A 16361-nucleotide genomic window follows, 5' to 3' on the forward strand; every position below is an offset into this window, starting at 1 on the left:
TTGAACTTGTTTTTTGGTCTATATTATGTATTAAATTCTAATTCTGATTTATATATGATGGAAAATAGTAACATGCTTAACAAATTTAATAATATGTGTGTTTTTGAAGAATATTTTTAAACATTTATGTATAAAAAATGTTCAAAAAAATTGCCAAGTTTTTTTCAAGATTTTGCCGATTCTCGAGTTTTTAAAATTTTTGGGCCAAAGGAGTTATTGTCAAGTAAGAGTTTTTCAACTATGATTCAAAGACCAGATTCAGAGATTTCATAGCACACAAATGAGAAAAGTACAAATTCAATTCTGGATATGATCTTAGTATTACAAATCAGATAAGCTAACATTTTGGATTGCATCAATTGATGCACTTTCTCCCAACAATGGATCAATTGATGTGAAAACAGGACATATCCAGAATTTGATTTGTTTATAGAATGTGGACTGAGGAGGCCTTCACTCTGAGATAAAATGCATTTCAAACTGCCATTTAAGACTCAGTTTTACCAGCACGTAATGTAAGGACTCTCAGTAACGTGCTTTCCTGCCTGCAAGCATTCTTCAAACCACTTGTGGTTAACTATGGTTAGCCTGAGATTTTTTGCCAGCGCAAATCTATATCCTTGAAACTCCCATCAAACCTGCAAAACAACATTGTTTACATGGAAAAGTGTAGCATATGCATCAAATTCAAATATCTCCATAAATGTCTTACAACTTGAATTAAATCCAATGATTTCTCACAAAATAAATATAATCCATAGATATATGTTCAGTTTCAAAAATCAAAACCATACCACATGTGTGTTACTCTTTGTGAGGCTACCAGTATATGTTGCACCAGTTTCAATAATTAGTTCAATGAGCTCGGTTTTTTCCCTTCCATTGTAGCCACTAGTTGTAGCAATTACAGTCTCCATGCCAGGAATATAACTATCCCCGTGCCCTAAAAGTTAACAAAAGTGCGAGGAACACACATTTAGAGGCACTATTCAAGTTCAATTTCACTAAAATTTCACTAATGTCTAAAAATGACCAAGACAAATCAATGTCAAGTTATAATACCAGTGTAAGAGGAACATAAAAACCTGAAAAAAGTACCTGATACTATATCAATGGAATAATGAAAGACCTGACTAGAAGAGGCGAATATGAAATGAATAAACACTTGACATGTCTAAAAACCAAAGTAGAAATACAAAGAATTAATTATAATTTTACCTACAATGGAGAAAACTTGCATTTATAAATTTGTTCCAAGGAGAGTAGAAGGAAAAATGACCTTTGCTAGGGTTTCCAGATTTTGCTAATTCTGGTGAGTTTGCTTTGAGCTTTTGGTTTCCTCGATTCTTTGTTTCTCTGGATTTTCCCTATGATGCCAGGTTAGGGGAAAATTCCCCCTCACTCATTCAGAAATATGGTGAGAGGTCTGGTTATTTCACATTGGAGAAAGAAATTGATGCAGTTATGGTGGGAGGTGATAAGCAATGTTTCTACTTTGGATGGTAGGAATTTGATCTATAGATTCCTTGGTGTCGAACTATCCCTGGCAGATTTGTACTTCTTGGCTAGAAAACACTGGAAAACAAAAAAGAAATATGAACTGCATTCCTGCACTGGGATATTTCATTGTCATTTTCAATAACGAATCAGATAGAGACGATGCCTTTGGTGGAGGGTCTTACTTCTTCCAGAATACTGACCTTTCTATGAAAAATTGGTATGTGGATTTTAAGCCCTCAAGAGAGAAACCCACTATGGCACCAGTTTGGATTCGCATGTGTGTGTTAGTGTAAATAAGGTCATTTCATATCTAGTTAGCTAATCACCCTTTCTAAGTTGACCTATTCACTCTAGTTAAGTCTCCACTTAGAAACTTTTAGCTTTTTGTCTCACTTCATATGGTTGAGACACATGTACTCACCTCTTGAGACACCTAGTTCATGCACATTTGACACATGCTCAAACACTTGCCATATGAGCTTATATGTGTTGCACATTTAGAGGAGTAGTCAGTCATTCACTCTTACCTTCCTACCTCCTCTACCTTGCCTATATAAGCAAGGCACACATTGTATATCTAGACACTCATATTATATGGTAGACATGCTATTTTGCTCATTTTCCACACTCGAAGCATATCTTGATGTTGCTTTCAGATCTTGACTTCTCCACCAATATGCTCTTTAGGAGGAATTTTATCTCCTTTTGTATTTGAGATGATTGACAAATCTCTAGGTTTGGTGATTGATATCTGTAAGCCATACCATGACAAGGTCCTCTCAATTTATGCGAGGATATGTGTGGAGCTTGATCTCAAGGCTACCCTTGAAAAAAGCATAACCTTGAGAGCAAATGAAGTGGAATGGATTCAAGCTCTGGATTATTGGAAGTTTTCCCTTCAAGTGTAAGGGGTGCCATAAGTATGGTCATCTAAATGACAAATTCTTTAGAAAATGGTTTGGCCAATGTTTATAGCTATATTTGATAAATTGAATACATGAAATAATAATACAAATGACTTTGCATACCAAACACAACAGTAAAATATATCTTTATTCGCACATGAAATTATTACAGAGAGGAAGACCAGAGATGGTCGGCCAAGGATAATGATTGATCCGACTATACCATACTACCTTCCTTGGCAGTACACAACATATTTAAAGGACCTGACAATTGCCAAGAGTAACACAACCATCAACCAACCGACACATAACTACCTGAGAGTGACAACCCACTTAATACAAATAATTAATACATTGGCAGATATATTATCAAACATAACAATAGTCCTTTTATGCCAACTACATCATCCCCCCCAAAAGAAAAAGTCATCTTCTAGATGACAAGTAAACTCAAGTAATATTTGAGAAGACTAATAACAAGAGTGTAGACAACGTCGTGTGCTGGACAACCCCAACTTTTAGTGTATGCCAAATCAAATGGGGGTCTAGGGGCAACGCCCCCAACGAGGTCAAGGGGCAATGCCCCTAGTGGGGTCAAGGAGCAACGCCCCTTGCGAGGTCCTGGGAGTGCCTAGGGCACACATGAATTTTTTTATTTTTTAAGATGCCAAAAACAATGTTGATGAAGCCAAAAAAATAGAGATTTCGTTGCTACCACCTGCTTCCGACCATGTATGGCTCCCCTCACCTCCTGTACAACCTAATAAGCAACACATACTGTATAATGCAAATTATGTACGGTCTAAAACCACACATACGGGTTGATGGTGTTCACATACGGTTGTTGCAGTACTCCACGTACGGTCTTATAGCCCTCAATTTTGTTGTACGACCTCATATGGCTTACTCTATTCATATGTAGTGCTTACTTTCGTGTACGATCTATGCTTATCCTCGTATGACACCTTTTTCTCATTGTACAGCCTGTCCAATTCAATTTGCAATGTCTTTCCATACGGCTTCAAGTCATATGGTTTGATCTTCTCATGTCTGTACGGCTTGTATGATTTCCTTCTTTGCATGTCATGTGGTCTTTCAATTCGCTCCTTGTACGGTTTAATATTCTCGTAAGGCCTCTTATTTCCAGCCTACTTCATATGGTGTACTGATTTTGTTTATACAGTATGCTCCTTATCTGTCCTTTGTACGACCTATTTGGTATCTCGTACGATGCCCCCACCTCGTATGGCTATTTTGTTTTTCTATATAGTGATGGTATCCCCTCATATAGCTTCCTTCCAATAATCTTGTATGGCTGCAGTGTATCCCTACACGACTTCTTGTCAATGTACGGATTCTTACATGACTTCCCAACCTCGTAAGGCTTCTTGTTGTACGACCCTTTCTCTACTTGGCACAGTGTGAGGTATGATTCAAATATTTGCGTACAGTCTTTCATGTTCGTACGACATGTGAGATGACTCCACGTACAGCTTGTTTGGTTGCCCTTTGATTGTGTTAGGTTTACTTCCTTCCACTACTGTGTATGGCTTGACCTCGTACGGTTTCTCCTACCTACCACCTGACCTGGTACAAAATGCTTTAAATGGTCTTTGGTTTTTTGCAAGCTGAATTTTTTTTTTCCTTTCATTTTCTATCTCCATACTGTCAGATGTATCGTCCATAGCATTACATGCTTGCATCGATTGCCCTTCACCAAGAGTTGTTGCTTTAAGAAAATTACATGTTACCGAAAATACCTCATAGTCCTCCATTTGTCAATGGAATAGTCCATTCAGGGAACGCGTCTCATCTTTAAAGCAGTCTTCCAACTCGACCCCCTTCATTGTTGGCTTGCCTTTCCTCCCTTCGTCCATACCTAACTCTCCAACCTTGGACTCTGAGTTGGAGGATGCCAATTCTTTATTCACCGCCTGGTTCCTCAAGTTGATGACGTACTTCCTCCCAAAACTCTTGATCGAGAGTGTGTTCCACTTCCAATTATGATTCGCCTTGGCCGTAATCAACCATCCCCTTCCGAGGAGTGTGTCATATGCCTTCTTCTGCAATGGGATGACTACAAAGTCCAAGAGAAATTGATGTGTCCCAATCATTACTTTTTGTACCATCAATGTTCCCAATGGCTCAATGACGTGCTGGTCGACACCTAACAAGTGGAAGGTTGGCAACCAGAGCGTTGGTCTTCCAAGGCATTTCCAAGTATCTTCTAGTGGTACATTTACTCTCGAGCCTCCGTCGACGATGGTGTTTGTCAACTTCTTCCCCATTATTTCCATTTCGACAACTGTCGGCTTCCTCTCGATGCTCACCGTCAGCAACATTGGATCACTAGCCTCATTCCCTTCACATGGTGGTCTCCCTGTTAGTTCCTCTTGTGGTTTACATGGTCTTTGGCTAGCTGTGTCATCATTGATTGTGTTGGTAATTGCCACTCTTAGTTGTGGCATATTTTGAAGAAGGTTTGTCACCTTGATGGGCATGGTTGTCTATAGCATTTGCTAAACTATGTTCTTCTCTGACTCCCGCAATGACGTACTTGCACTTCTATTGGAATTTATTCATTCCTTTGCCAACAATTGTTCTACTTTTGCTCTATCTTCTCGGAGTTGTTCCTTCTTTGTACAAGAGTCCAAATACACTGCCTTCTTCGTTTGTGCTCTTGTGATTGCTAGAACTGCCTCATCTTGTTCTGCCACATCTATCATATTGATACCCTTTGCTTTGGGTAGTCAGTGTCTTCATGATTCCCCAATCCACACAATTTGTACAATAATTGTATGTTGTCTTTCTTATTCTGGCAGCCTCTCGCAAAGTGTCCCCATTCACCACATTGTCGACATTGTATGATAAATGTCTGTAATGTCCCCATTTTTCCTGTGATCACTTAGTTGCATAGTTTTGCCTGTTAGCCATCTCCGCAAGCAATTATAGAGGCTAGGAGATGATTGGCATCACCAAGAGGAGTCTAAGTCACTTTTTGGCCTTGGTGAGCTTAAGTTACATAGACTTTAAAATAATTCATTATAAAGTTACTTTTTTCTATAATTAGAAAAATTATAAAGATACTTTATTAAAAAGGATATTAATAAAAGTTAATGATGAATTTTAAAATGGCCCCTTGGCACATTTCTCTAGAAGTTATAACTTAATAATATGGCCACTTTTGATGAGAAATTAGACCCTCAATGGGTCAAACCACTTAGGGGAAGTTATTTTTTAATAAAAAGAAACATTTTAACATGTTTTTTGATGCCAAAAGTACAACCCTAACCCCAAATTCGAATTAGGGTTTGAGGAATGTTTAAAAGACATTGGAGGTAGCATTTTATTCATTATTCATTGGATATTTGACAATTTCTTCCCTGGAGAGCTTTGCAGGAGAAAGCTTGATTGGAGTTTTAGGTTGAGAATGAAAACTCTCACCCTTATTCAGTGTGTGGACGAAAACCCATTCACCTTTGCATTGAAGGAATCGGCCCCAATATCTGGAGGAAAATTCATACTTTCAGCAAGAATAAATCATCTACAACACATTTGAGCAGATTGGAACAGATTGGGAAACATTTTCCAACAGTTATTGTGTTTTTAATGCTGGCCATACCATTCCCAGGCTGGTTGTAGTACCCTCTTTGCTTCTCCTGTGAAGCCAATAAAATAAATTAGAGGGTTTTGATTCAGAAATTTGTGTAAATTCATTGTTGGCAGCAAATAAAGACAGATCAGTGATTCTTTGAGGGAAATTTTAACACATTTGGGATACATCAGCATTTTAGTGGGGAAAAAGGGTCAATTCTGGAGGTTTCTCCTAGCAAGAATTTGGAATAAGCACCTGATCTACTATTTCTTCCTTAAATTGTTTTGATAATTATATATAAGGAGAATAAAACACATTGGAAAAATTTGCAGCACCTGAAGGTTCCTATATTGCTTTGTGCACCACCTCCAACATCAAAATAAGCTCATCCAAGCAGGGCGTTGGACACCTGGTAGGCCAATTTTGGCTCTAGTTGTCTTAAATAATCATTGTCTTGAATTTATAATTTGCTGCAATAAAATCTGAGTTCTGAAATTTTATTTCAGTCAATTGTTTCTTTTATGTATTGCATTCTTTTGGCAAATTTTCATTGGCATAAGCAAGCAAAACCCCAAAAACTAAAAAAAACATCAAAATTCACCTCAAACCAATAAAACAATTCGCTAGTCAAAGATTTGAAAGCAAACAAAAAAACTTCAAACTGGATCAGATTCTTAGTTGGCATCTTTCAATGTCCTCTAGAATCGTACTATATTTGATTTCACCCTCGTTGATTTCCATAACTGCCTGGCAATACTTTTTGTTGTTTTGATGGGCTAGACTTTCCCTGTGTGAAGAGTACTTGTGTACTTCTAGTCTTCATATTGTATGGGCATTCCTTGATTGAATGACCCATCACTTGACTAATCTCACAAAACATCTTTTTAGGACAATTACCTTTCGTGTGCCCCTCAATTTTGCACTCAGTACACCATAATTCATTACTTTCTTTATTGGTTCCTTTCTCGGACTTCAATTCTTTCATCATTCTCAACATATCCCGTTGAAGAGCCGAATAGTTTTGGATTCTTGGTCACTATTGCCATCGATGCTCTCGTCATTGTCAATCTTCCTCTTCCCTCAAGAGGATGTTTTGTTTTCACTCTCGATGTCCATGGCCCAATTGTAAGCATCAGTGTACGAGGACAGAGGCACTACTTTCATCTTCTTGCATGGCAAGAGGATCAATCTGTTGGCATTATAATAGACAATGGGAGATTGTTGGCATTTCAATAAGGATATTGAGAAGGTTGTTGATGATTATGGATATAACTGATTAAGGATGATTTACTGTCTTAATATTATTATTTTGTCATTGATGTCAAGAAATTGATTTTCTAAATCAGTATGATGTTGCCATATCTTGAGAAGTATGATTTGATGAGTATAAAGGTATCGGTAAAAGACACAGAAAGAATATGATGAATAAGGGGATGAATAAGTTATTCAATGGGCAACTATTATCGAGTTAGACAATGATGAGATCATGATGTTTAGATTGTTTTGATATCATACATATATTATTTATTGTAAGGTTAATACTATACTATGTTACTGAGCAAAGAACCTAGTCGGTAAACCCTAAACCTAGTTGGTAAACCCTAAGGTTATCGCTATCGGTTAATGAAGACAGAGTGTCTACCGAGTAAAGTTTAGTATTTACCGAGTTGTAACCGAGCTGTAACAGAAAGCATCAAATGGTTACATGCGTTATTTAATGAAGGGAGCTGATGAGCTGGAACTGATTAAATGATTGGTATGCCGTGCATAAAGTTTGTTAAAGAATCTATGGCAAAGGAAAATCGGCATGAAGATCTACAGTGCAGATTGAACCGCATACCCTAGCACAAGTTCCGAGAAATGTATGCAAGTTCCAAGGCGGGCTAAAACGTTTTTCAGATCGAAGAATACATTGAACCTGGTCAAAGTTTGAAGATCTGATGGCTATGATTGATCATGGGAAATGTGATCAAGGAGATTATGCGGTTGGCAATTGTTTATAAATTGGGAACTGTTGATAAACAATGTATGCAGGCAAGTGTATGCACAGGGATGCTACATAGTAATTACCGAGGACAGAAGCTTGAAGAATTGTTTATATAATAGAGTATAGAGCCCAACAGATGGACAAGATTAGTTCTATGTCTAGATTGTATTGAGAAAATAAGAATCTGCTTTAGCATTTTAGATGTGAAGTTGCAGATAGATTTTTATTACTGTTATTTTGTGAAGTGACAGAAAATCTCTTAACCGAGTGGACTTAACAGTCTTATTTGTAAAACCCTCTAGCAAGGTGACATTCTGATTGAGTGTTTGAAATCCTTTAACAAGGTCACTTCTAACAAGGTGAAGATCCTAACAGATATGAGGGAAATCCCTTAACCGGGTCACATCTAGCAATGTGTTTGTAATCTTTAACAGGATTTGCTTTTAACTGAGCATACTCTAGAAGAGTATATTTCTTAGTGGGTCCGAAATCCCACAGTGGTTTTTCCCTATTTGGGTTTCCACGTTAAATCTGGTGTTATGAGGTTTATGATGTTTATATGCTTTTGAGTTTGCATGTTTAACAGTTTTGGTTATATCATTGAAGTATATGTTACCGAGGTTGAATCTGATGTTTTTATGGAAGATTAAGTTTGTATGATTCACCCCCCCCCCCTCTCATCTTATCAGCTTGGCATCTGTACTTAACATTAAGTATCAGAACTATCACAATCCCTCGATGAACCACCTCTTCTTCAACCCGCCGACTAGCTGGTTCTCCATCTTGTTCAGCAATTCCTTGAGCATACGATTATATGCTCGTACATTCTTGTTTTTCCCTTGCCTAGTGTTGTAAATTCCTGCAACAATTTCAATGTCGTCTCTTAGCAATTTAAACTCTTCCTGAAATGCCTTCTTCAGTTCGTTCCATGACACCTTGTGTTGATTTGCAAGGTCTATATACCAGTCGATGGCAATTCCCCGTAGCATGGTAGGAAATGCCTTCAACCAATAATCATGGTTATCCTGACCATTCAGCTCTCAGATTGTTATGCAAGTCTTACAATGGCGTACAGGATCTTCTGATCCGTCCCCTATGAATTTAGGGAGTTTTTGCTTCTCTTGGGTGTTCATCATTGTTTTCACTCGAAAGGTACCGTGTGTATTCGACTAGATTAGACCATCTCGCTCTCATCTGCATTCCTATGCCTCTCTTGCACTCTCGGTCATGTGCGAACTCTCTACACATCCACCTTCTACATCTTCTACACCTTGGTCACCTCATTTGTTTCTATACATTCTCCTCCGCGGAGTCTTTGGCTCAAGCCCCCCTATTCTCGGTTCCTTTGTGAGGGATAGGTTCTTGATACGATGCATGTTTGTTTCAAAAAGTTTAGCAACTTCGGTTTGAAGGTTCCTTTCTTCCCCTTTGACAAGTATCGACTGTACGGATGGGTTGTTGGCATTGTCTGTAGATTCGGAGTCTTCGCTTGAAGCAGAGTGTACAGTTTGGTTACTTGCCTGGTCGACAAGATCTTGGCTCACTTAGTCGTTCGAGAGTAGCAAGTTTCTAACAACCTCTTCCAACTCACTCCACGTACATGGTCTTTTTGTCTCTTGACTACGGCTTTGGCTAACACTCTAACTGCTACTTCTCGCGAGACTCTCTAAACCTTTGACGATTCCCCGTGTCTCCTCTCACTTTACTCTCTTAGGCGAAGAGATCTCCTTACTAATCCCTCCCCCTCCTCTCAAGTATCTCTAGTACGTCGGTCCTTATTTCGTTGTATGGGCATTAATTTCTCGGGGCATGACGTTTGCCAATATCCTGCTCTTCCTCCTCCCTACGGATCCTTTCTTCGTATTGTTGCAGTATTTGCTCCCGACACACTGCTCTTGGTTCCTTTCCTCCCGCTGGTCTTGCAATTCAATCAAGTTTCAAGCCAACAACCTTGGAATTCTCCCGAGAAGATTGAAGACGGTGTGGTTTACTGAGAGTTCGTCACATACCGTGCTCTTAGGGACTGCTCTCTCCCAAACTTCCTTGTGTACGTACTGGTCGATTGAAACTTCCCACAGGTTTACCAAGTCTTGCGTCAACTGATCTTTCGATGTTTCTTCTTCGTTGTCACTTTCCATTACTAGTACTTGTTGTTCAAACAATCGGCCCATTACTCCACCATACCTATCGCCACTCTTGGGTACTCTCAAATCTCCAAGTCTGAATCGGCATGGATGCCAAAATGTTTACTGCTATATCCGATAAATTAAATACAGGAAATAATAATACAAATGACAATGCATAGCACACACAACAGTAAAATATATCTTTATTCGCACATGAATTTATTACAAAGAGAAAGACTAGAGATGGTCAGACAAGGATTACAATTGGTCTGACTATACCATACTACCTCCCTTGGCGGTACACTATATTTAAAGGACCCGACGATTGCCAAGAGGAACACAACTATCAACCAACCAACACATAACTACCCGAGAGTGACAAATAATTAATACATTGGCAGATAACCAACATTATCAAACATAACATTGAGCAAAAAAATATTATCAGACATAACAATAGTTATTTTACGCCAACTACAGCCAAAAAATATCAAGAGAAGCACATCAATATATAGAGGGTTTTACTAAACCTAAAAAATAATACTATCAGGAACAAAAGCCTAGGAACTAAAGGGGAAAAGGGAGTGGAACTAGTGGTTGACACTCAAGAAGGCACAATAATAATTAGGAAAATCAGTTTCAAAACACTGATATGGAAAGGAATGAAGGTTTCATGGGTGAATATAATTTTAAAGGAGATCTAGAAAAGCTCTTAAATGAACTTGTAGCATGTCAAAAAGCTTATGATCCTAGGAAGGGAAATAAGAGGGTAAGTGCTTCCCAAAATCCCATCACTATGGAGTTTGAGTCAGATAAACTGATAAAGTAAAGAACTACTAGGAGGTCCTTGAAGGATCTAGCTCTGAGCAAGAAGGCAATGAAAACCTCTACTTGTAGGCATACAGAAAAAAGGGAGATTTTGGAAGCAAGAAGATAGGCGGGATGAATAATAATGCAGCTTTACAATTGGTGGCTTTGGCAGATGTGGCAGCAAAACATCAATTTCAATTGGAAGATATCTTGGTAGGCACCAAGAGATCAAAGGCTTCTGTATGAAGATCCTATATTGGAATATTAAACTTCGTTATGAAAAAAAATACTTAACCTTTCTCCAAAGCACGAGTACAAAAACAAAAATTCAGCATTTGAAACATGTTGGAAAACTGCCTACCCTGAATGAAGTTCCTTATAACTGTACCAAAGGAAGGATAAACAAACAAACAAACAAACACAGGAATCATCACTATAGCTTAGAAAAGGTTGTCAGTCTTGGGGCATGATGTTTTTTAGGCAACGTGAAATTATTTTTCTTGGTTGGTTAAGGTCAGAATACAGGGAAACCCATCATTTTTGTGTAATCTCATGATTGGTGACACAACTCTTAGCATTGTCCTGGCATGACTAAAGAGTCAAATTTGGGTTTGTGGACTCTCATGACCAGTGACACCACTCTTAGCAATGTCTTGACATAAAATACATTTAGTTTCTGCAGTCCATTGTTAATGAATTGAAATGCTTCTGGAAAAAACTGTGTGATTTATTTTTAAATTCCTCTTCATCCTGATGATGAATCACTGGATGTGATTTGAAACACAGATTAAAACATAGCTTACACAATTTTTTGCAGAAGCATGTCAATTCAAAGTCATGACATGACTAAAGAGTCGAACTTGGGAGAATGATGAAGAACAGAGTAGAAATAATAAATAGGAAAATAGAGAAGTCCGCTTTGTTGATTTTAAATTTCTGAATTTTTTTCCCATGTTCTTCAACAACTAATAGTTATTTGCGAGTTTTCAGTAACTTGTGAATTTGACTGATTTTGACCTAAATTTGACCTTAGTTATGAAAAGATCATCGCATTAGAGTTACTCCAACTCATTTTGTGGCTGGACCACAAAAGCTCTCGTACCATATTATTATGTTCTCAAGCGAAAGCCTGAAATTGGAGTGCACTGAGAATCAATCTTGGCAATCAGACTTAAAACTTTCATAGGTATACCTCCATATCCCAACCCAACTGAAAATCTCCTAGGATTATGTTGGCAAGTAACAAGAGCAAGAAGATCTTAAGCACCAGGAAGGACAATTATCAATGCCTGAAGAAAAATTCTAACTTGTGACACAATCACGATGATTTGGTGAAACTTCAAGTTTTCACAAAAAAATTTAAAGAAAACTACATGTTTCCCAAAACAAAAGGCTGGTATCTTATTTGCCAATAATGTTTAGGTTATTCTTATAAGTCGTCTTAGTCTAGCGGTAAGATGGAGCAATTGTTGTAGTGATAGCTCAGGTTCAAACGTTGTTAGTAATACGCAGTCATGTATGCAGTTATCATCATGTATGCATCTGCCGATAGAAAGGTAAGCTCGAAGTTTCAACTACTAATGCAAGTTTTGGTGAAATAAAAAGCCCTTGGATGACTTATTAGCCAAACGGAATTCCGAGCTCAACAGTGCTGCTTTGCCTAATATTGTTATCACTCTCAAAGTGCATCGTCATCCATTTATTGATGACCTGGGTCAAAGAAGTTTCTTAAAAAAAAAAAAAATACAACCATTTAAGTCGAATTCTAGAAAATCAACATTCATACAAAAATCATTGACGATAAGGATTACTGAGGATCATATTTCACATTATAAAATAAGTATAACTGATATCTTATTTTCAATCCATTCATGTTAAAAATACAATGCTTTAACTTAGATCACAAGCAATGAAGTGCTTTTCATAAGCGTCTTAAGTGGCAAGTTTTACATAATTGAACTCTTTCCTCTACGAAAATGTAGTGGCACGTGAGGTAGTAATAAGCAGAGAAAGTTACGCGTTATTCTGAAATTTCCTATATAGCGAATTTCACCTAAATGATCCCCTGATGTTACCGACAGAGTGCGTTTCTCATAATTGGTCTATAAGAGTTGAATGCATAAATTTGTTTCACGAAAGTGGTATTTCGAACTTTCCCAGACAATCAATTTCAATCAATTGAACAACCCACCTAAAAATAAGAATAAGAATCAAATTTGGGAACAATGAGCCATGGTCTGGCGGTAAGTTACAGCAAATGTCATGATGATGACTGGTTGAAGCCCTGCAAGGCATGCTCTCCATGTTAAAATGACCATGATAAAATGGCAACACCAAGTCAAGGCTAGGTGCGATAGAGCAAAAACCCCTTAAGTAGAAGGTGTTTTCCCTTGTAACTGTAAGCCAATGGCTCGGGGACTTTTGCCCAGGTTTTAAAAAGGTGGGGTGAGTGATATAAATTTCGCCAGCGAAAAAGTATTTTAAGCTTGAAGGTATATTTTCGTTACAATTTACTTTAAAATTAATAAATTAAAATGCCATTGAACAGTGTCTGGGCTACTGTTTTCCCCTAAGAAAATCCATAGCTTTCAAACCCTAAAGAACACTATAAAATCCACTTAATATATAGACTTTCTTAACACTCAATCTCAAAAGCCGCCAATTCCAATCCTAAATTCAAACATACACAACACAAGGTCGCGAGCTCGAAACCGTAAACTTCACATACTGTACAAATGCATGTCCTTCTGTATGTCCTTTCCTTCCTGGGACTTCACAGTTTTAAGAAGAGATGTTGAATGTCACGTTCAATCCGATGGCCGTAGCTTAGCTTAACGGCTTCGCGCTTTTCCCAAATTGATTTTTAAAAATTTAAGTTGCTTCGAATGATTTAGGCTGGGTCCCATGGAGGGGCTTCAAAAAAAAATAGTGGGAGTATGTAGAGATATTTTAGGAGAAATTTTAAGCTGGTGAACTCATGAATTTTGTAGTGCATTTTAACTTAAAAGTTTAAGCTTCCAAATTTAAGCAAGCTAGTGGTCTCATGAATATGTGCACCTATTTAAAAAAACAAGTAAAATTTTTTATTTTTTCTTTAAAATTATTTTTTAATGAAAATCTAAAATTACATATTTGACAAGTGGCAAATAACATGCCTAAGCTAATGGTCTCACCCCATTTTCACTAGCTCAAATATAAAAGCCTAAAAAGCAGGAGCTTCTATTTTTTAAGAAAAGATTCCAAATAATCCCATAGCAATAAAAAAAAAATCTTCATAAGACCTCCTCTTCCTTAAAAATAGAAGCTTAAGCCCCTCCACGGGACCCCTGCCTTATAAAAATGTGGAGAGTTTGGTCATGTGGTTGATGATAGCTTATTATTCATTCAAAATTCTCAAGAACTCAATAACATCCTTATGTCTTGGACTTTTATTGCTCCACTTCTAGTTCTAAACTCTCTCATATAATAAAACTGAATTTTGGATGACTTCAACTGATAAGCCACCTTTTTGGGTTCCTTCGCAATGGAAATTCAACAATCACATGTGGTGTAATTTCAAGATACTTGGGAATTCCTTTTGAAATGATATGTGGAAGTGGATCATTAACAAACTAAAAAATAAGCTTTAATTCTTGTCTAATAGGTTTCTTCCTATGGCTGAATGTATCTAAATTGCTAACAAAGTTCTCATTGCAAGTCATGTTTATATATCATCATGCTCGTTGCAGAAACTGTTATAATCAACTAACACAATTAATTAGAGGGTTCCTATGGGGGAAATGGAAGAATAAAAAAGGGTAATCAATTGCTTCATGGTTATGTTGCATTCAACCAAAGAGCAAAGGAGGATTAGGAGTGATTAATCCCCTCATCTTGCCTCATTGCCAAATCTCTCCATGGGGCTCCTTGGAAATCTCTTATCAGAAAAATTATTACATCCAAAGCCAATAATGCTTGGAAAGAGGTTGGATGGAAAGATAAAATCCTTATGGCTAAACACTTCAAACCTCAAGCATCTAGTCAATTCTTAAGCATATGGAAAGCTTGGCAACAAGTGTCTTCCCTTCTTGAATGGAAAGGGCAAGATCTTAGTCATGGCATGAGTTTTTCAGCTTCGTCTATTTGGTGGTATAGATTGATAAATTCTCAAGAGCAACCTCTTACCACTTATCCTCATGTGCATTGCAAACTTCTATTCAAAAAAGGCATTATGGAATTCAGGTATTTATGGGACTTCATATCCTTAACTTGGAAAACTGACTAGCAACTTAAGAATTACTTTAAATTGTCCAAAACTCTTATCAATGACATTCACAAGATACGAGATTTTGCTCCTCTAGAGCTGTAACTAAAGTTGTATAGTCCCATTTCTTGCAACTTATTTGAAGATTGGAGGTGGTGTTCAAGATATAATATTAACAACTTCCCCCTCAAAACAATTTACCTCAAAATCCTCCCTGTTATTCAAATCCAACCAAAGCTAAACTTAAAATGGAGCTTGAATTGGCATGAATCAAATAGTTCAAGTTGAGCTCTAAGGTATCAAAATCGAAAGCTGAGGCTAAATCTCAATTACTAACATGGAAGGTGATTCATTATAAAATTGTTGTGGGAGAACGTCTCACTTTTCTTCCCAACCATTCCACTAAATGCCCTTTCTATCACAAACCAGAGTGTAAAACATGCCTCTTGCACTTGCAAGCATATTCAACAAATTTGGCAAGCAATCATAACTCGTATTCCAACCTTATTTAATACAAAATTAAAGTGGAAATCAACTCTTCTAGGATTGCATTGCTCACAAGTTATAATCTCAGAATCTTTTCGCTAATGCATCTTTTTATTTATTTGGAGGATCCAATGTAAAGCGGTCTTTTCTAACACTTTTCTTCCAATGGAAGTGATTATTCATGGGTTACTTTCTGATATTATTTTGTAGTAGACAATATTTGCTAAAATATTGAAAAAAAAATACAGTATCACTTCAGAGCTCCAAATTCAATTATCCAACATATAGTCCCAATTGGCAATTCTAGCTATAGATCTCAATGGGCCCCTACTTAAGAAGTTAAACAAAATTACATATAGAAGATCATGTGCTTTGTACTCTTGGAGAAAATAAATATTTTCTGATCTTGTGTCTTGTTTATGCTCAAAACTATAGCTTTCAGTTGTCTTGGTACTATTATAGTTCTTAATTTTCAGCCTATTATATTTCTTAATTTTAAGCCTGTGTTGACTCTTTCAGGCTTTTTGGCTTGGAAAGACCAGGCTATTATTATGTTTTGTATATTATTTTTTAAATTAATATATGCATCTTTTCAATGAAAAAAAAAGTCTAATGTTGTAGCTATCTAGATGGTGCCAAGTTCAAATCTTAAAAATAAATAAAAAATAAATGTATGTAACCAAGACTAAACTTAAATATGAACTTGTTT

General features: G+C 37.1%; 1 long non-coding RNA gene across 2 annotated transcripts; it reads right to left on the reverse strand.

Moving 5' to 3' along the window:
- Positions 1-265: 265 nt before the first annotated feature.
- Positions 266-13709, reverse strand: LOC131876460 (uncharacterized). Of its 2 annotated transcripts, none has more exons than XR_009372802.1 (3): positions 13610-13709; positions 795-943; positions 266-638 (listed from the first exon to the last, which is right to left on the reverse strand). It is a non-coding gene; the product is annotated as an uncharacterized LOC131876460 (long non-coding RNA). The 2 variants fall into 2 exon arrangements; XR_009372803.1 differs by lacking the exon at positions 13610-13709 and adding an exon at positions 1280-1650.
- Between the last annotated feature and the right edge of the window lie 2652 nt (positions 13710-16361).

The sequence above is a fragment of the Cryptomeria japonica genome, chromosome 6 (genome assembly GCF_030272615.1).
Source record: "Cryptomeria japonica chromosome 6, Sugi_1.0, whole genome shotgun sequence".
NCBI lineage: Eukaryota > Viridiplantae > Streptophyta > Pinopsida > Cupressales > Cupressaceae > Cryptomeria > Cryptomeria japonica.